Here is a 21,707-nt window from a genome sequence, read left to right as displayed (position 1 = left end):
ATTGTCATGTTTCTGCCTGCTCTGAACCCCAGAGGACCATTCCAGATGAGGAGCTGAGCTGCAGGGGGCTTGAATATTCTAGAATATTCTTGAATATTCTGTCACCTGCTTTCTCGGCATCACATCCCTCTCTTGTGCCAGACCACAGGGTATGTTTTGGTTATTTCCTCTCCCTTTTCCCAGTTAGTCATCTTTCTAATATGAGTTATAGGTTGTCCCACTGTAGCTTATTGGAACTGACCATCTTAGCCTTTGACCAGAGGTCACCATATGTCTTAAACCTGGAGAAGATAGGCCCACTTCTTTTGGGTGTCCGCACTCTGCAACATGATTCACCTGTTCACTTGACCTGTGGGATGAGCAAGGAACTTGGGAATCGCTTCCTCACCTACATCCTCAGTGGATGTAGTGCTGCTCAATTCGGTCTGCCTCTGTGAATGTCTTCAGGGCTTTAAATAGAATCGTGTGGGAGTGATTCCTTTAAAGGAAGTTGAAAGCACTTGACTCAGCCAGGACTCAGTGGGCATCAAACACCTGTGTCTGCTCAGCAGGGATGTCCTTTTAGTTCTGCTCTGGTCAGAATTAACCATACATGTCCTTTCATTAAGTGGTCCTGAAAAGCCTCATTTTGGAAAAGAGGGAGGTGGCGATGTAAAGAAGAAATAAGTCTAAAAGTTTTCTGTAGAGGCCACATAGTTCTAATATTATAGGGGAAGGAGGTAAGTCAGGTAATTGCTATTAGTCAGGGTTCTCTAGAGGACAGAACCAGCCAATGAAATTACTTCTTAGTACAGATATGTGAACATATATTATAGATAGTTCAATATGAGGAATTGGTTCCTACAATCATGGGGACTGAGAAGTCCCGTAATTTCCCATCTCTCTGCAAGTGGGAGACATGGGAAAACTGGTGGTGAAATCCAGTCCAAGTTTGAAGTCCTGAGAATCATGGGTGCTGATGGTGTAAATGCTAGTGCGAGGGTCAGAGAAGACAGATGGGTGTCTCAGCTCAGCAGTGAGGCAGGAAACAGGGAACAAACTCCTCCTTGCTCACCTGTGGTTCTACTCAGGCCCTGGATGGGTTGGATGATGCCCACCCACACTGGCGAGGAGGAAAACATTCTTACACTCTCCCTCCAGAAATACCATTTTATCTGGACACCACCTGGCCCAGTCAAGTTGATTAACTGTCATGGTAACTATTATAATTCTTAGTACTTTCTTTGAAGAAGAAAACTTGGTTAAAACTTATTCTTATCTGTGCGACCTTAAGTAGGTCTCTGAGCCTCAACTCTGTAATCTGCTAAGTGAAGAGAATAACTACAAGTTTATTGAGTGGATTCAATGAAATAACCCTGTGGTTGGCAAACTGTGGCTCTCGAGCCACATGTGGCTCTTTGCTCTGTTGAGTGTGGCTCTTCCACAAAATACCACAGCCTGAGCGAGTCTATTTTGAAGAAGTGGCCTTAGAAGAAGTTTAAGTTTAAACAATTTGGCTCTCAAAAGAAATTTCAATTATTGTACTGTTGATATTTGGCTCTGTTGACTAATGAATTTGCCGACCACTGAGATAACCATATAAAGAATCCAATAGCCCTGGCTCAGTAACCAGAGCATCAGCCTGTGGACTGAAGGGTCCCAGGTTGGATTCCAGTCAAGGGCGTGTGCCTTGGTTGCAGGCACATCTCTAGTGGCGAGTGTGCAGGAGGCAGCTGATCAATGTTTCTCTCTCATCGATGTTTCTAACTCTCTCTCCCTCTCCCTTCCTCTCTGTAAAAAATCAATTATATATATATATATATATATATATATATATATATATATATATATATATATTTAAAGAATCTTTAATATATATATATATATATTAAAGAACCCAATAATAAGAATAAGGCCTGGGGGTTACCTTTAATTAATATTTTTTGCTCATTTCATCATCATCATCATCATCATCATCACCATCACCAGCACCATCATTGCTGTCATCATTTTCACCCATTTCATGAATATTTGTCCAGCTTTCATTATATGTGAGTCACTGTGTTTGCTTCCATCAGGATATCAATGAGGGTTTAACGACTTAATTCCATTGAAGAACACTTTTCCAAGCTTTTGCTCTGCACAGGATCAGATCCCAATCATGGACAATGATTGCAAATGGTTGAACATGTGAAGAAAACTATTCTATAGAAACAAAAGTCAAGGGGCTGTTAAACACAGGGCATCATCAACTTAATCTCAAGAAACATTCACCCCCAATACCTGACTGAGTCTCCTACTGGATTTTTTTTTTTTTTTTTTTGGCTCCCTGTTGAAAAATTGAGCACATTCTTTTTCTCTTGACATTTCATCTAAATCAAGTTGTCAGGAAGGTGTAATTTCTTCTAGGTGTGCGTATGAAAATAGATAGGCTGCTTTTTCCGTGGGGTCATTAGCACTTCCCTATTTTCTGGATCCCTGGTTTGCTGAAAGCAACAATGGATGACATTCACACCCAGAATGACTGGCTGGACGTGCTCCCTGGACTGTCACCGTTTTGTCCTCTGGCTCCCCCTAGTATGCTTATAACTGTAGCCCAGGCACACAGCACCATTTTCCTCCTGAACGTGCCTGCCTTCTGGTTTTTAAGGTTGAGACATAGCTTGAAACCAGTGCTGAACACAAAATCAGAAATTATATATCGTATAGGTCAACATTCCAAAAGTAGAAGAGAACTTGGTCATAATTTCATTCAACTCTCATTTTACAGGTTCGGAAACCCAAATTTATCCCTCCATTCATCTATTTATTTATTCATTATTTAAAGCTATTTTAATGATAGGCACTGGGTACAAAATATTGAATAGATTTTGGGGGGGGAGGGCTCAATTCTCAGAAACTCTGATAATATTTGATTATCCTTATGGCAAAAACAAAAATAACAATTATTTATTGAATAGTCCATATGTCTCAGAAAAGTGCTTTTTCATGCACTATTTTATTTTTATAAGTATACGAGAGAGCTACTATCATTATTTCTGTTTGCACATGGTAAATCTGAAATGGAGAGAGATTAAGCAACATGCCAATAATCACAAAATTATTAATAGAGTTAGTATAGCTCTATCTCCAAAACCACATTTTCCACACTAAGTCCATTAGTTCAGAGAGGCAGTGTGATTGCCCATGAGAGCAGACAACAGCTTCCAAGGGTCAGAGTCACCTGAATCAAATTGCTATGTGTATAAATGCGAATAGGTATTTCTCTACTTTTATTTCCCCTAAGCATTACAATTGGTGATCAGTTGAGAATTTGCCACTTGATACCCATGTTAAGAAAGTCAATAATCTTTCCTGGTGGGTGTGAGTCACTCAGTTGGGCATTGTCCTGTGCACCAAAAGGCTGATATTCTATTCTCATTCAGGACATAGGCTAGGATTGCAGACTCGATCCCTGGAAGATACGGTACAGAAAGCAGCTGATCGATATTTCACTCTCATATCTATGTTCCTCTCTCTCTCTCCCTCTTTCTTTCTTTCTTTCTAAAAACCAATACATTTTTTAAAGTCCAGAATCTTACTTTTCCTTTAGATAATCTATTAGAGTATTCAAAGTAGGTGAGAAGAGTGAGAAGGAGCAAAGTTTGAAATATATTGAGGTGCTAATCCAATTTCTGAGAATTTCCATAAAGAAATCATGCAGGAATAGAAAATTCTTTGAGGACTGGTAGAGGGCACAGGAGGTGCTATTCTTGAAAAATGATTACCCTGAAAATTGCTGCCCCATCAATATCTGGGCAATCATAAGGCAAATCATTAACCTATCAATTTAAAATCACCTAGGAAAGCATAGATGATAAAGCATACTTTATCAGAAAATAAATCACCCAGAGCACTGGTTCTCAAACCTGAATGTGCATATGGATCATCCAGATATTGTTAAGTGCAGGTTTGATTTGGGGGGTCTGAGCTGGGGCTTGTGGCTGCATTTTTTAAAAAGCTTCCAGTTGCTGCCAATGCTGCTTTGTCTATGGACCACAGTTGGGCAAATGAGGCTTTGGGACCAAGATGTTTTCCTGTTCTGACTCTTAGTTGAAGTAAACAACAGCCTGTCTTTATCTCCATAAGGCTTTTTTTTTTTTAATTCTGTAAATTATTTTTTTAAACTATGGGCTTCAAAGGTATGATGTTGATTGTCATTTTGGATGAATGATTCTTTGTAAGACTACACCATAAAGGCGATTGCTGTCAACTTGTAAGCAGACCAGGGGTGTATTTCAAATGGCATTATAGAGAGCGGCCCTAGATGAGAGCCATGTTATTGCAGGTCTCAAGTACAGAGTGGGAAAATGTAAAAATAATCCAAACTTGTGCCTCATTGCAAAGAAAAAGAACATTCAAAATGACCCTGACAAGTCATTTAAATGACCTTGACACATTGTAGTAGAGCTCAAAGTAAAAAAAGTACAAAGTAGTATGCTAAATGCTTAGAAAACCAAAATCTAAATATGAGATATGGGGAAACTGGGAGATATCAAAGGGAAGATCTAAAAGACACACTGAATCGCAAGCCGCAGATGAATCAACAATGAGATGCTACAGTGGATGGAAATCAGGGTACTAAGATATTGTAAAAGTTTAAAGTAATCTTTCCACAAAAGCTTTCCCCTATTTTTTATTAGGATTTTACACATTACATTTCAAAGAAGACATAGGAAAATTGGAGATTTAAGAAGTAGTAACCTCATACATCTTTGCATCAGAGGAGTTTTCTCCATCCCTAGAGAGTCCTTGACTCTACCTTCTTTGTTCAGATGGTTTATTCCCCTCCTCTTGTCATTTACAACATCACATAAAACTGAGCTGCAGAAAAATACCTAGCCAACAGGAGCCACTGTTAGACTTGTTGGTTCATCTGTAAAGTGCACACATCTGAAATTTAAGTTATCTAAACTAGTAAGCTTCCTACTATGACATTGCAGAGTTTGAGATGTCATATGTTGAGTTTACTAAAAAAAAAAATATATAACATTCACATTTGTAGAATTGCCTCATTGCAACAGAAATTCACAAAATTGGCTTGTCTCCAACAGAGGAATCCTGGGAGCGTATAAATCCCTTTCTATCAACTTACTGACACTTGATATTCATTTAGGACTTTGAGGCAGAAATGCATCAGTGAATAGAGGTCCATTGGACATCAGGGAAGTTGTGTGGAAAGCCAAAACTGATTTAAAAGAAAAACAAACTTTGAACCTCTTATAAAACTTGTTTTCAATTTGTTTTAGTCTGGTTTGGGGTTGTTGTTAGGATATTCTACCTTGTGCATATAAAAATAGATAGGCTGCTTTTTCATTGGGGCTGTTCCTAGTGAAAGACCTTGTAGATACAAGCTTAATAGTTGTGTTGATATGACTTGTTTGTAGGAAGCAGTTATTGACAACTTTCTCTTTCTTCCCACATAGCCAGATGTTCCTTTGGTTCCTATACTAGCTTGGAATTTCCCTCCGTGGATAAAATTAGTTGGCTAGCAGAGGAGCTAGTCATATAAGAAGCATTTTCATTGGCTAAAGAAAATCTATCTATCCATCCATCCATCCATCCACCAATCCATCCATTCATCCATCTACTGTCAGTCATCTGAAGAAAAATACATCTCCTAGGTTTTAGTTCTACAGCAGGGAAAACACATATTTTCATCTACATATCTTTAACACCTCACTTCCTCTCCTGCCAGTCAACTAAGAAGGAAGCTGTGTATTTTTTCCTAGAGAGAAACACAAGCTCCCATGGTCAGATTTCTCCATGGGAGCCACAGAATTGTTATATTAGGCTCAGAAGTAGGTCTAGAAACCCAGCTGGTTCAGAGTTCCACATGGTTTCAGTTCCTGAAAGACAGTGGCCATGTGGAGACAGTGGATCACTAGACCTGATAACATGCTTCCTTATCTTCAGTTAAGTCAGCTCCTGGGCTTGCACTGCTCTTTCCCAATGTGATTCTCTCAGGATCCATGAGAACCTTGATATTATTTTCTTCTTTTTATTAGAATAATATTGAGGCCCAGAGAAGCTATAAATTGCCCCAAATCATACAATAATAGGACTTAGATATGCACATGATCTCATTTACCTCTTCATTCCTTCCTTTCTTTCTTACTCCCTCCCTTCCTTTATCCTTCTCTCCCTTCCTTCCAAGTACTAGTTGAATTCTTTTATGTAACAGGCTCTTTTAATTTCTTAAATAAAAATATAATGAAGGCATGTTCCCTGCCATAAGGAACTTAGAGTGCAGTGCTAAAGAGGAACGCTATTGTACTATTTTGAGTGCTATTGCAGAAGTGTATAGATGTTACACTGGGAGACCAGAGGAGGGGGTATTTAATTTTTTCATCTGTGCTAAGGGGATTCAGGAAGCATTTTATAGAAAGACTAATATTTGTGTCGGATATTGAAAGATGAGTTATTATATATAGAATAAAGGTAAACAAACATAGGGTTAAGAGAAAAGTTTTGGGCAGGAAACTGAATACTAGAAAAAGTCTGAAGCATGGTTTGTTATGAACATTGTTAGTGATTTCACATGGTTAGAAGTTAGGAGGGGGCGTTAGGCCAAGTCCAGCCAAAGGAGAGTCTTGGGCGCTATGTTATGTATTTTAGCTTTCAGAAAAGGGTTTCTAAGACTTGAATAATGGATGTTCCACTTTTAAAAGAAAAGATAAAAATCCCCATTATTCTGGTGATTCTTCATTCTGTTGTGAAATTTTCCTGAAACCCAAAGGCTGAAGAAAGAGGCTGGCAATTCCAGCATCACTCAATGGTGAAAAATTGAAAGCTCTTCCCCTAAGATTAGGAACAATACAATGCTATCCACTTTCACCACTGTTATTTACCATAATACTCACAGTTTAACCTCAAGCAATCTGGCAAGAGAAAGAAATAAAAGGTATTCAAATTGAAAACAAAGAAGTAAAATTGTCACTTTTGGCAGATGACATAATTTTTTAAATAGAAAATCCTAAAGACTCCACCAAAAAACTATTAGTAACAATAAATAAATATTGTAAAGTTGCAAGATATAAAATCAATGCACAAAAATCCATTGCATTTCTATACATTGCCAGGAAAATTTCAAAAAAATAAATGAAAAGAAAAAGCAATTCCTTTTGTAATTACAACAAAAATAATAAAATGTCTAGAAATAAACTTACCAAAGAATGTGAAGGACATATACACTGAAAACTATAAGTTATAAATAAAATATACTGTAGTCACAAAGCAATGGATGATATTCCATGTTCATGGATTGAAAGAATTAACATAGTCAAAATGGCCATATTACCTAAAGCAATATGTAGATTTAATTCAATCCCTTATCAAAATTCCAATAACATTTTTAAAAAGAAGTAAAACAAGAAAGCTACCAGATTTGTATAGAACCCCTAAAGACTATGAATAGGTAAAGCAATTCTGAGAAAAATGAACAAAGCCGGAGTTACCACACTCCCTGACTTCAAATTATACTACAAAGGGACAATAATCAAAACAATATTGTACCTCCAGTAAAACAGGTGCACAGACCAATGCAACAGAATCCAGAAATAGCCCCACATGGATATGGGCAAATAACATTTGATAAAGGAGCCAAAACATACAATGGAGAAAATAAAGCCTCTGAGATCAATGGTGCTGGGAAATTTGGAAAGCCACATTTTCAAATTTGCAAAAGAATAAAACTAGCCTGCTATTTGTCATCAGATGCAAAAATTAATTCAAAATGCATCAAAGACCTAAATATAACACCTTAAACAATAAATTGCATAGAAGAAAGCATGGATACTAAACTTGTGGATCTTGGTCTTACTGAAGATGAATTTGACCTCAAAGGCAAGGGAAGCAAAAGCAAGAATGGAATTATATCAAACTAAAAGCTTCTGCACAGAAAAAAAAAAATCAACAAAAGAAAAAATCAACCAAGCAAATGGGAGAAGATATTTTCAAACAACACCTCCTATAAAGGGTTAATATCCAAAAAAAATATAAAGAACTCCTACACTCAACAACAAAAAACAAACAATCCAATTTAAAAATGGGCAGAAAACCTAAAGAGACATTTCACCCAAGAAGACATACAGTGGCCGACAGATATATGAAAAGATGCTTAACTTTATGAGCTATAAAGGGAAAGGCAAATCAAAGCTACAATAGATACTACCTCGCACCTATTTGAATGGCTGTAGCAACAAGACAAGTTAACATGTGTTGGAGTAGTTGTAGAGAAAAAAGGAACCCTCATTCACTGCAGGTGGGGATGTAACCTAGTGTAGCCACTATAGAAAACAGAAAGGAGGTTTTTCAAAAAATTAAGAATTGAGTTATCATATGACCCAGCAACCCCTCTTTTGCATATCTACTGAAAAAGGTGAAAACATTTATTTGTAAAGATATATGCCCCCCTAGTTTCATTACAGCATTATTCACAGTGGCCAAGACATGGAAATGAAGGAAATATCTTTCGATAGTTGGTTGAATAAAGAAGATGTGATACTTATGTACAAAATACTGCCATTTGTGACAACATAGATGGATCTTGAAAATATCATGCTAAGTAAACATAAGTCAGGTGGGAGAAGTAAAGAAGCGTATGAATTAACTCATATGCAGTATGTAACACAGAAAATAACAAATAGACAAACAAAAACAAACTAAATTCATAGGCACAGACAACAGAATGGTGGTCATCAGAGGGACAGGGGGAGAGGTAGATTTTGGAAAGTGTAGGGTCAAATATACGGTGGTGGAAGGAGATTGGACTTTGGGTGGAAAACACACAATACAATATATAGATGATGTATTATAGAATTGCATATTTGAAATTTACATAATTTCACTAACCAATGTCACCCCAATAAATTTAATAAAAAATAAAATGTGAATTAAAAAAAATATTGAAGTTAGTGTTACAACTAGAATGACATTTTGAAAAATGTATTTAATCACAGCTAAGTATACAGAGTTTACGTACTCATAAGTACTCCTAAGTCCCTTTGATGTTATATGTATAGCTAGTTCTAAAAATATGTAGTCTCAATAATTCTTTTGGTGACTGAAGGAAACATTCTCATATAGAAGAACAGAATTATGATATGTTTGCTTAGTGTGTTTTTTACGATTCGTGGTTTAAAAGTTTCTAGAATCACTTTAGAAACATATATCATGGGATAAATAGTTTCACTTGACATTAATGTTCTCCTTTGCAAATAAAAAAGTGTTTATTAAGGGAATTCATGGACAGAGCAGTGTCTTGGGCAGCAGCATGATAGTGGATCTCCCCACCCAGAAGGGGAGAGGGTTAGTTATATGTAGCAAGTAGCACATGATAATACAGGTGCTTGTAGTGAGTGGCACATGCTGTTAGCGCAATATAGTCAGAAGCAGTAAACAACCTAATTGGCTCACATACACATGTGAGAACATTCCTGACAAGTTATGTGAGCCTTCCCCTCTTGGTTGAACTGGTGATTAGCTAGCTTCCTGAGATGGTACAGGTCATCCTAAGAACCTGGGGACATTTCACCTAACAATCCCCTCCTTCCCTCTCCAATTTCTACCCTTATTCTCCTCACCACGGGACCCAGAAGGGTTCCTTTATGCATTGCAACAGCCAGATTCCTCTGCCCTCTGATTTCTAAGTGATTGGGCCAACAGTGAGGCTCTGAGGTGGTCAGAGGGTGGTAGGGAGAGAGTGCAGGTCAAGCCACGTCAACTCTCAATGATAACTAAAATATTTTTATCATGATGATAGCTTTTTAAATATACAGACATAGCCAGGCTGGCATGGCTCAGTGGTTGAGTGTCAGCTTATGAACCAGCAGGTCATGGTTCAATTCCTGGTCACAGCTCATGCCCAGGTTGCTGGCTCAGTCTCCATTGTGAGACATGCAGGAGGCAGCTAATCAATGATTCTCTCTCATCATTGATGTTTCTATCTTTCTGTCTCTCTCCCTCTCTGTAATCAATAAAAAATATATTTTAAAAATGTACAGATATAATAAAGAATGCAGTTCTTATAGCTCTAGTGAAGCATCCATCTTATATAAAAACTGCAGTTTGAAATTTTAACCCTACTATTTTGGCTTCTGTAAACACTTGCTTGCTTAAATAATAGGAAAATAAGACTACTCCCATTCCAGAGAGGCCATAAACTATGCCCCAGACAGTTGTCAGTGCTGACACCAGGTCAGGCCTTGAGATACAGTCTCCTGGCCCCTTCCTAGCATGCAGGCCTTCTTTCTCAGAAGGCCCAGAAGTCTCATTCCAAAGTCAGGAGACAAAGAGCTAGAAAAAGTATAAATAGAAAAAGTTTCCTCCCTGGGGGAAGGGTGTGTGTCAGAATTTGAAAGACATATTTTTTCTCTGGGCCTGAGCAGAATTTAATAATAAAATGTAACTCCCTTTCTCTAAGTGTGGCTTGGTTTTTCCTCCGGTCTTCTGTATCACTAGTAAAACTTAAAAAAAAAAAAAAACCTAAAAAGAATGTATAAATAAATGCACATGGAACAAAAAGCCAATAGAATAAAAATTTATAGCACAGTCTAATCTGGTGCACCAGGTTGGTTTGGTTTGCTAACTGCAGTCTGTGTGGGTTGCTGCCCGCTACAATGCGGACTTTTCCTTGTTTGTTGTACTTCTATTATGGAGCGGCGCGATGACTCAATTCTCCTACCCTATCTCTGTTCAGGCTACTGGGAAATCTTTATTCATGCAGCAAACATTGAGGTCATTTGACCTTCATTTTGAAAGAGAGCATAATTTATGTATTTGGTCGGCCTCTGTTCTTTCCTCATTAACTTTCGGTATTCGAGAAGTACAACTTGTCATCGTTCCTATTGTAAACACAAACTCAAGCGCAAACACTTTAATTGCTTGGCAATATTCTCCGACAAGGTGAGCATCCTGATGACCCAGAATTTGCCTGTGTTCATTTGTTATATTAGCAGGAATGAAAGCGCACATTAGACAACATGCCTGATGTTACTGAATTGTGTCTGAAGAACTCAGGTACCTGGTATCTGGATTCCCATGGGGAGTCACAAAGATCATAAACAGGTGTGACAGGACCAGGTATGCATGTGGTGCGGAGGGGAGGGAGCTGGAGACAGTGGGATTAGATAGAAAAGCATCAAGTTCAGGGCTCCTCGTGAAATTTTTAAAAAATATTTTTATTGATTTCAGAGAGGAAATGAGAGGGAAAGAGAGATAGAAACATCAATGATGAGAGAGAATCATTGATTGGCTGCCTCCTGCACACACTCTACTGGGGATCAAGCCTGCAATCCAGGCATGGGCCCTTGATTTGAATCGAACCTGGGACCCTTCAGTCTGCAGGCCAACACTCTATCCACTGAGCCAAACCAGCTAGAAGGACAAGTGGGTTTTTAAATATATATATTTGTGTTGATTTGAGAGGGGAAGGGAGAAGGAGAGAGAAATAGAAAGTCGATGAGGAGAATCATTGATTGGTTGCCTCCTGCACGCCCCCTTTTGGGAATCAAGCCACAACCCGGGCATGTGTCCTGACTGGGAATCATGGAACCATGACCTCTTGGTTCATAGGTTGATGCTCAACCACTGAGTCACGCAGGCCGGGCAAGAATTTTAAAATGTGGTTGAGGGGAAATAGTCGGATTTCATCCTCCCTCCCCACCGCCCCTTCCCTCCTCCTCCCCCCCCAATCCTCCTGGTTCATCAGGACTGCCCTCCCCTCCTTCCGGAGTCAGGAGGAATACTGCAAATTAGGGAAGGAGGAACTTGACAACTGACAACTTTGCGACACTGCAGAATAAGTAAGACTTTATCTCCTAAAAGTGGGAAATCACGGACCAGAAGGTAATACGAGGGAGAAAGAGGAGGAGAGATGGAGGCTGTAGGAAAAACACTCTACAGGGATTAGAAAGCTGCACCTTTGAGGATTCAATTCTCTTATCTATAAATAGGGAGGAGGATTGAAATAGGGGATCTCTGAGGTGCAGCTGTGGCACCGTCATCCAAGTTTCAGTTTAAAAAGTAAAAGATGAGGCAGGTTGCGTGCGCATGCAGGTGTGCATATCAAGAGGCCTTCCCAAAATTAACCTTAGAATTGGTTTCCAAGCAAATCAGGGGACTCAGAAATCTCAGTCTCCTGGGCTGGCTGAGGTGCAGCTCCTCTGCCTTTTCTTGGCTGCTCAGCAAAAGCACTTAGAATGGAGGCCAGGGGGGTCGAGCTAGAAGAGGAGGTCAGAGGGCACTGGGCCATGAAACAGCTCTGCAAGCAGCCAGGTGTCCTCGGCACCCCCTTTTCAGTGTGGCCCAGCAGGAAAGGACCCTCCAGGTGGACCCCGATGCTCTTTATGGCTCACTGTTGGGGTGACCCTGTTGCAAAGGGGAATGATCACCCCGCATTGTGTTTCTAGAGAGGGGAGGACATTTGCTGACTCGCCCGCCTCACATAAATGTGGGAGGAACCGCCTCCAATTCTGTGTCCATTCCCTTCCTCCCCGAAGGGGAAGTTGCCAAGCCCAACACATAGGGCTGGGGGTCTGAGTGGTCATCTGGGCTAGTGGGTGGAGTTGCACACCCACAAGTTATGGATGAGCCAAGCAGCCCCCTTCTCTGTGATCGTCCTCTCCTCAGATTAGATAGGAGAGGGGCTTTCATTTCCTACCTATTTAAGGCAGGCAACCCTGGACAAGGGGACATATAGGATAGGAAGTAGGATGCTTTTTAAATACATTTGATTTACCGTATTACAGAGTGGAAAGGAGAGGGATAGAAAGTCAGAAACATCGATCAGCTGCCTCATGCACATCCCCACCAGGGATGTGCCCACAACAAAGGTACATGCCCTTGACCGAAATCGAACCTGGGACCCTTCAGTCTGCAGGCTGACGTTTTATCCAATGAACCAAACCAGTTTCAGCTAGGATGCTTTTTTATCTCCAAAAATTAAAAATTAAAAGGTAAAAGCTGTATTGTATAGTGGAGTTTCCCCAAAGCCCTGTATTTGGGAGTGAAGGAGTAATTTCCTAAATTAATAAGGGGGCTGGCTATTCAGGTCTCACAGTGATGGTTATCTGTGTGTCCATTGACCAGGACAAGATGAGGGGAGGAATCGGGAGACTTCAAAGCTCTAACATATGTCACTGCCCCTCTTCATGGATCAGTCCCCACTCAACTCCTGGTCTGTCCAGCTTGTTGCTACCTCATGGGACTGGATGCACCTCCAAACGTGTAGGCAGTGGCCTTGGTGCATCCTTTAAGCGTCTAGGCCACATGTGTCAAACACAAGGCCTGAGGGCCAAATCCGTCCCGCCAGGCCTTGCAATGTGGCCCGCACCACGCTGTCATCACTGCACTCCGCTGCGTTTCCATCACAATGACAGTTTATGACTGTTCAGTAAACCATTCGGCCCGCGATTTAGGCTGGATTTTAGATTTTGGCCCCTTCTCTGATTGAGTTTGACACCCCTAGTCTAGGCCTTGGCTATGGATGCTACTCTGTGCTAGCAGGTGCCTGGAGCACCTTGCTAGGCAGAGCTTGGATTAGTGAGCATTGAACCTGTCCACTGTTCCCTCTTCTGGGAACAAAGAAACCTATTATTGCTGGGCCTGATCTGTTCCCAGAGGGAGAGCTAGCCATCACCATTCACTGGATGGCCCTACACGTTTTCTCTGCTTTTAGGGGTGGAAGCAACTGACTAAAGTGTTAAGCTCATTAACTCCACCCCACCTGGTACAGGCATATCCTGGTCTTTTCCACCTGCTTTCAGGGGGCAAACGTCTCCCACTCGAGGGCTCAGGTAGGAGTCACCAGGTCTAAGGCTCTGCATACAGATGTTTTCTGGATTCTTGCACGTCTTATTTTATTTTATTGATTTTTTACAGAGAGGAAGGGAGAGGGATAGAGAGTTAGAAACATCCATGAGAGAGAAACATCGATCAGATGCCTCCTGCACACTGCCCACTGGGGATGTGCCCACAACCAAGGTACATGTCCTTGACCGGAATCGAACCTGGGACCCTTGAGTCTGCAGGCTGATGCTCTATCCACTGAGCCAAACCGGTTAGGGCAAGGATTCTTACACGTCTTGATGACTGTTGCTGACAAAGGTTACTGAGTCTGTGTCCCAGCCACAGTCCTAACCCTATGCTTGCCAGAAAACAGAATAACCAGTGTTTTCCAAGTGATGGTACTCTCCTGAGAGGCTGGTGAGTCACGTGGTAAAGTCTGTTGCCCGCATTTCAAAACAGTTCTCTTTTAACCTAACCTGGCTCACGTGTGTTCAGATAAACCCAGGCATTCTGCAGTGTCTCCGGGACCATCTGCCAGGAGCAGAGAACCTTCTTGGTCACATTACTCTGTGTGTTAAACTCCCAACTGTCGAGAACATTAATCTCCAGGGTCTTCATATGGCCCCTATTCAGGTTATTTTTGTAAACTTTCTCCCAGTCCTTTCTCACAGGTAATTATCATTAGATGATAATTATGGTCCTCCAATCTTGCCTGTGTGAAAACACATGTCTATATCTTTCATTTATCATCTGTCTATTCACCCATCTATTCATCTTTATCTTTCTCTATGTACCTAAACACACACACACACACACACACACACACACACACACACCTAAAAACAGCAGTCCAGGTTTCTAAGCTTATAGCTTATCATTTTAGGATTCTAGGCCTCCAAACAGTGAAGGCCAGCTCTGTCTCCAACAATTTGCCACTCAAATGTCAGCTTCCTCCCACATGAAGATTGTCCAAACTGGGGGCAAATGATAAGGGCTGCCTGTGCTCTCTGCCCTCCCTGTGTGCTTGGTGCAGTGCCAGCCACTTTGCCTCTCCCCTCTCCTCCCCTCCTCCCCTCCCCTTCCATTTTATTTTACTTTACTTTACTTTATTTTATTTTATTTTATTTTATTTTATTTTATTTTATTAAAGAAGGGAGTTGCATCTTTTATTTTGGGTCACTTTAAGCTTAATGGTTGAACCTAGAATTAAAACTTACCGGTGGCAGATAGTTTCTCAAGTATCAGGAGAAAAAAACAAAACAAAAATAAAAACAAAAGTAAAGAAAGCCTTCAAATCAGTGCTTCCTTGCACACAGCAGTTACTTGAACTTAGATCACAAAAATCCTGTATTTTTCCGTTTACAGATGTAATCGCACATATGTTCATTAGGAATTCATGATGAGGGCCCAGGACAGATGGTGCGGACTTAACATGGCATACATGGCAAGCGATGCTTGTCTGCACAGGGCTGCGGCTGCCCTCAGAGGCCAGGTTGGGGAGGGGGTGCTGGGAGGGGCTGTGCAGGCCTGGCTTGCCTGGGGGCTGGGCAGAAGTTTCCTGGGCAGGCACCCTATTTAGCTGAATCTTGGGGAAGGCTTGGAGCAGGTCCCATATCTGTCACAGCCTTCCTGTGCCCAAGGAATACCATAGTGGCATGAGGATTTATTTATTCGGATTTAGCTCAGGCAGAAACATGGAGGATCTGTCTGAGTGTCAGAGATGCCCTACCAGGGTCCCCCTCCCACCTGCCCCACTCAGGGGGCTTCAGCTGGCTTTCCCAGCTCCTTCTCTGAACCCACCTTTGCTCTCAGTCAGAGCGTTCCTCTCTTTCTCCTATGTCCAGAGTTGGGGGGAGAAGGAGGCATTGACATCTGTGACCTGGTGTATTTGTCTATGCTAACATTATGGAGTGAAGTAGCGCGTTGTCATGTGTGTTATGCCTCGTAATACACACGAGTTTTAAACCATGTTTAATTGAGTGCATTTTGAATCGTATTCTAAGTGAAGGCACCAAATTTGAAGTGAGGCCCATTTGCTTGCAAAGAGCATGAATTGTCTAATAGAGTCTATTGCTAGTGTAAAGCTTTATTAAAGATTGAATGTGTAATTCTTTTGAAAATATTTTTTTTCTTGATTCCAGAGAGGAAGGGAGAGAGAGCTAGAGATAGAAACATTGATAATGAGAGAATCATTGATCAATTGCCTCCTGTACCTCTCCCCTTCCCCCAACCTGGGATTTAGCCTCCAACCTGGGCATGTGACCTGACCAGAATCCAGCTGTGACCTCCTTCATAGGTTGGTGCTCAACCACTGAGCCATTGCTGGCAGGTGGTTAAACAAAAGCCACTGCTGGTAGGTGGTTAAACAATATATATATATATATATATATATATATATATATATATATATAGCTTTTGTATATATATATATATATATATATATATATATATATTTCAGAGAGGAAGCGAGAGGGAGAGAGAGATAGAAACACCAATGGCGAGAGAATCATTGATCAACTGCCTCCTGCACGCCCCACATTGGGGATTGAGCCTGCAACCTGGGCATACACCCTTGACTGGAATTGAACCTGGGACCCTTCAGTCCATAGGCTGATGCTCTATCCATTGAGCCAAACCAGCTAGGGCTGTAATTCTTTTCTCTGAGAATATTCATGACTTTTTCCCAGGGGGTTCTTTAAATGAAAGCAAAGGTTAGACAGGTGACCAGCAAATGGTGGGGCCTCGGTTTTGAACAATGAGGGTTCCTATGGTTGGAGACTGTTCCGATGCTAATCCTCAGAACACATCACAGACACTGTGCTTACTTACACCTCAGAATGAGCTGCGTCCATTCTTCACTCTCTCCTTTGTCCTCCCACTACCTCACAGTGCCAGAGGTGGACTGCGGGACCAGAGAAGCCTGGCAGAAATGCCCGGATTCACCGAGGGAAAACGAAAATCCATCACACTTCTCTCCAAGTTCTCACCCAACTATTCAGGTAGGATGTATGCAGGTGGTTAAACTAAAGCAAAATCCAGGGAGGGGATTTTGCAAAGGCCACATGTGTGGGCTTCCTTTAAAACTGGAGATCCTCTTGCAGGCGGGGATTTTTTAAAAAGCAGATAAATAGGAAACTATCATGTCTCCTATTTGTCAGCGCTGAGTGCTACTGAAGGAAGAAAAGGAGGCATAAATCGTGTGTTTGCCACTATGTCCTCAAGGGTGTAAAGCATAAATTGTAGAGCTTTTATTTATGTCAAAGGCGCCTCACACGCCTCAGTATTAGGAGGCTCTATCAGGCCACGAAGGAGATAATAAACATTTGGTCTCTGTTGTTTTCATAGGCTATGGGAGGAGATTGTAACTACATAACCTTTCTTGGAAAGATGCAGCCATATTGAATCTTACAGGTAGCACAGGTGGCCTTACATCAGAGGTGGTTGGAGGATGGAGGTTGGGTCCCTGGGCTCTAGTGCTGACATTACACTCAGCCACCCCACACAAGACATCTCCACGGAGCATCACTACTTACCTGTAAAATTAACTTCAGAGAAGTGTGGTAAGATCAAGTGAGAGAGCATGGTTTCAAACCTTTGTGAATATTAAAGTGCTTTACAAAGACCTGCAGTTTCTAGAATATCGTGTGAGTAGAGGATTTTGCAACATTAGCACTGTTGACATTGTGGGTCCAATCATTCTGTTTTGGCAGAGAGCAGTCCCATGCATTCTTGTCCTTTATCCACTAGAGGTCAGCAGCATGCTCCCCGGTTAGTACCTCCCTCCACCCAGTCATGACTTTCAAAAATGTCTCCAGTAGTTGCCCAACTGTCCCCTGGGGGGCAAATCTTTTCCCAACTAATTGTGTGACCTTCTGATGTTACTTAAATTCCCCAAACCTTGTTCTCCTCCTCTGTGGACTGGGGATAAATAATAATCACACTTCCCTCAGAGGCACCATTTAATGCTCATTGTCAGGATTAAATGAGATCATGCACATAAGCAGTAGTAACACTGCATGCTACATACACATGGTACATGATCAGGAACTGTTTGCTATTGTTTTAAGAGCATCGGCATAATGCTCCTTTGAATGGAAAGATAATCCTGCTTAGCCAGCACCCCTAGACTTTGTACCTAAGAGTCTATCTAGTCAAGAACAGTGATGGGTTTGTATCAACACACTCAAGAGCATGTGACCTGGAATGGATGTTGGTGTGTGGCTTGCCCAACTACTCTGACTCCTTCCTTGTCTCTGTTCTTTTGCTGAATAACATCATCTATTTAAGCTCCTCCCACCTCACCCCGATACCCTGCTAGGCCTTACTTGCTTTTTCCTCCCCCTGCAGACCTACTTCTAGGACAGTATCTGATCAGCTCATTTGTGTCTGAGCAGGTTTGTCTATAGAGCTTATTATGTTCTCTTTATGGGAGCACTTGAGTAAGTCAAAGAATTTACTTCAAGCATCAACAGGCCAGTGAACTATGTATTTAAGCAGCATAAGTGCCTTGGAGATTTGTGTGTGTACTCTGCTCATGGTGCTGGCCCGAGAGCACCCAGTGCTGAGTTTAAGAAACCTGCTGAACAGCGCACCTACACGGTGAGATCGATACTGTGGTGTTAGTTATTGAGGTTGGGGGGAAGGAAGCACTGGTGTTTCTCGTGAAATCTAGGGATCTAGTAAACTATTCTTTGATTCTCCCACATTTGGCACCATTTGAACAATAGATGCAAAGGATGAAGTTCAAAATGTCTTCTGTTTGAGATATAACAGTTTGATGTGTGGAGCTTCAGACTGACTGCCAAGGGCATTTGCTAAGTCTTTACCCCCTGACCAGACAGGCTTGATGTCCCTCATCCTCAGTCTTTTTCCCAGCTTCCCTGCTATGGGCATGAAGAGGAGCAGATCCAGTGAAGGGAAGATAGGAGCTCAGATGTATTTCTCTATCAGTAGACCCAACACAAGCCAGGGAAGCAGATGTTGCCTCCTCAACTCTGCAACCTGTCCTAGTGGCCTTGACCTTTAACCCTACATTATACTTGTATAGCTGTGCATGCTGGCTTCATTTTAACATTTCCCCAAATGCGTCTATAAATGTTTGTCCTGTTAGAAAAGTAATTAAGTTAGGGTGGTGAATGCTAAATACCATGGTGAAATAAGTCTGGGAAAAATCTGCTTTTTCTTTCTGCTGGACTTCTTAGAGCTGTTAGTGTATAAATTTGCTCTGTAGGTTTTTAAGCAGTTGGTCCACCACACAGACTGCCCCACACTGATGCACCTTCCCCCGCCCCCCGAGCACCCAGCACCCCTTGCTAAATGCTGCCTTAAGCTGGTGGAGAAGGGTATCTTTTTTGTAATTTTTTAAACTAGCAAACCAGGTAGGTTGGAACTCTGCTAATGAAAGTCATGCAAAATTTGCTAAATAATTGCCCTGAATAGCAATGAAAGACTGAGACCCACAACTTTTGGTGGAGTTTTCTGCTATATCCAAAGGATACATGTATGGGCACTGTGGAAACTTGCTTATGGCTTTAAACGATATATATATATGCATGCCCTTGGCTTACCATGGGGTCAAACCCATCATAAGTCAAAAATGCTTACAGTTGGGCAAAACCATCTTGCTGTTACTGCAATGGAGCATCGTACAGCATCTTGCTAAACCGGGAAAGATCAAAATTCAAAATCTGATGTATGATTTCCACTGAATGTGCTTCCCTTTCACACCATCGTGGAGTTGAAAAATCATAAGTCTAACCAACCGTATGTCAGGGACTGACTACATAATGTCTGTATGTACACACACACTACACGTGCTTCCCTGATGATGAATGGATGACTTTTATGTTCTACTTTTTGTTTTGCTGATGTCCAATGTCAATTTGATTTTTTCCTCCTGTGACTTGAGGCATTTTTTATTAATTTGATGAAGCACCCTATGATTTACTTACATGGAATCAGATCAATGGAGTAGTTTAAATGACTGTGGGATAAAGACTTCCCTCTCTCTCCCCTTGTGTTAACATTGGCTACAGCTTCTTTGCAAAAAGTTGCATTTTATGCTGTGCTAACAGGAGAGCCCAGCCCCCCTCCACCTATTCTTAGTTCTAAACTGGAGTGAAAGGTAAAGATAACTGGCTCTGGGACTGTGCCCAGGATCTGCTCGGCAAGGCTCAGGGGCTGGCCAGGAGGGAATTGAACCCTGATGAACTCTTCAAGCGCCCTGAGGTTATCATTGCCTAGTTGTGACAATTGCCTCAAGTCAGAGACCAGAGCCCTTCATAATTGATTTTTCTCCAGTTACAAAACTTCCTATTCTTGCACTAAGTTTTCCCCCATGAAACTTGTGTGTCCTTTAGCTGGAAATGCCAAGGATTGGAAAAGGCGACAATCTAGGAAGTGGTGACTGGGCATCCTGGTTGTCCTCACACTTCTATGGCAGGTGACTAGTTATAGTTGCAATAGCACTTCTATTATAAAACCCTGTTTTCAGGTGCTCACAAGAGGGCTAAGGAGATGGGGAATGACTCTTTGGGCTGAAATGTCTCATATCCCTTCTCACCTCCTGGTGAAAGTCTTGTTCTAAAGTCTGGCAGAAAGTCTGTGACTGTGTAAAACCTCTCAAATGACCCATGGAAGAGAGGGTGGAGGATAAGGTTAGAGATTTCATAGGCATGAGATCTGAGATATTAAGGGTCCTCGTCTTGATGTTTGGAAGTAGGGACTCCTTGATCACTCTGTGGACTCCGTCCTGGTTTTTGCAGGTCACCTATTTCCCTGATTCCTGGTGTTGAAGGAAGTTAGAAAATTCTAGAAGTAGGTGAGTGAAGTAATTTGCAGGGAAAACTTGGATTTGACCTCATGCATCTTGGTGGTTTGTGTCAAGTAGGCACTACTAGGCTGATGGCTCTGGTCTGGCCTCACCATCGCTCCTACCTGCTCTGTGCTGTTTTCACCCAGCTCTCTCAGCTGAGAATTCCTCTCATGTCCTCTTCTATTTGAACCTTAAGCTTCCTATGATATCTAGCTCACGTGCCACCTTCTGGGTGAAGCCCTCCACCCGTCCTGTCAGGTACCCTCTTCTTACTCTACTTATAGCATGTTACCTGCATGTTACCTGATGTAGCCCTCCATTCATCCTCCCTCTAGTCTACTTCTTCATTCCTCTGCCTGTGCCCCTCCCATCCTTTAGCTTGCAAGCTTACCACACTAAGGACTCTTGAACTTCTGAGGTCATGGCAATACCTCCTTCAGATGGGGACCCAGTAAGTGTCATTAGATCATCTCATTATTGCCACTTTCTGAACAGCAGACATAGGCCTGGCACTCTTAATGTGATAGGGCTCTTTGAGTTTTCCACTAAGAAAAAAGTAAATGGATGTGATTGTTGCTCTCTGTTAATCCGAAGTGAAAAATTAAATAAAGCTAGCAGACCAATATGGGACCTGACACTGTCTGTCACAGGTAATGCTTTTGTGGTGGAGGGGTGGGCGTGGGGAAGGTCTCTTATGAATCTCTCTGCTTAAACTGAAGTCATGGAAGCTTATTTAAAAGGCTAATTGTAGCCTGGCCGGTGTGGCTCAGTGGTTGAACCAGGAAACTATGAATCAGGAGGACATGGTTTCATACCAGGTTGTGGGCCCGAATCTGGGTTGTGGGCTCGATCCCCAGAGTGGGGTGTGCAGGAGGCAGCCAATCAGTGATTCTCTCATCATTGATGTTTCTATCTCTCTCTCCCTTCCTCTCTGAAATAAATAAAAAAAATATGTATATTTTTTAAAAGGTATTAGTACAGATTAACCCAGACTATTTTATGATGGTTTTCAAATTGTTCTTTAATGTTTTCTTTAACTATTTGTCTTTTTATTTTATTCTATTCTATTTTTTCATCACCATTTATT

The sequence above is a fragment of the Pipistrellus kuhlii genome, unplaced genomic scaffold, assembly GCF_014108245.1.
Source record: "Pipistrellus kuhlii isolate mPipKuh1 unplaced genomic scaffold, mPipKuh1.p scaffold_m20_p_20, whole genome shotgun sequence".
In the NCBI taxonomy this organism is placed as follows: domain Eukaryota; kingdom Metazoa; phylum Chordata; class Mammalia; order Chiroptera; family Vespertilionidae; genus Pipistrellus; species Pipistrellus kuhlii.
Note: the sequence above shows the minus strand (reverse complement) of the source record.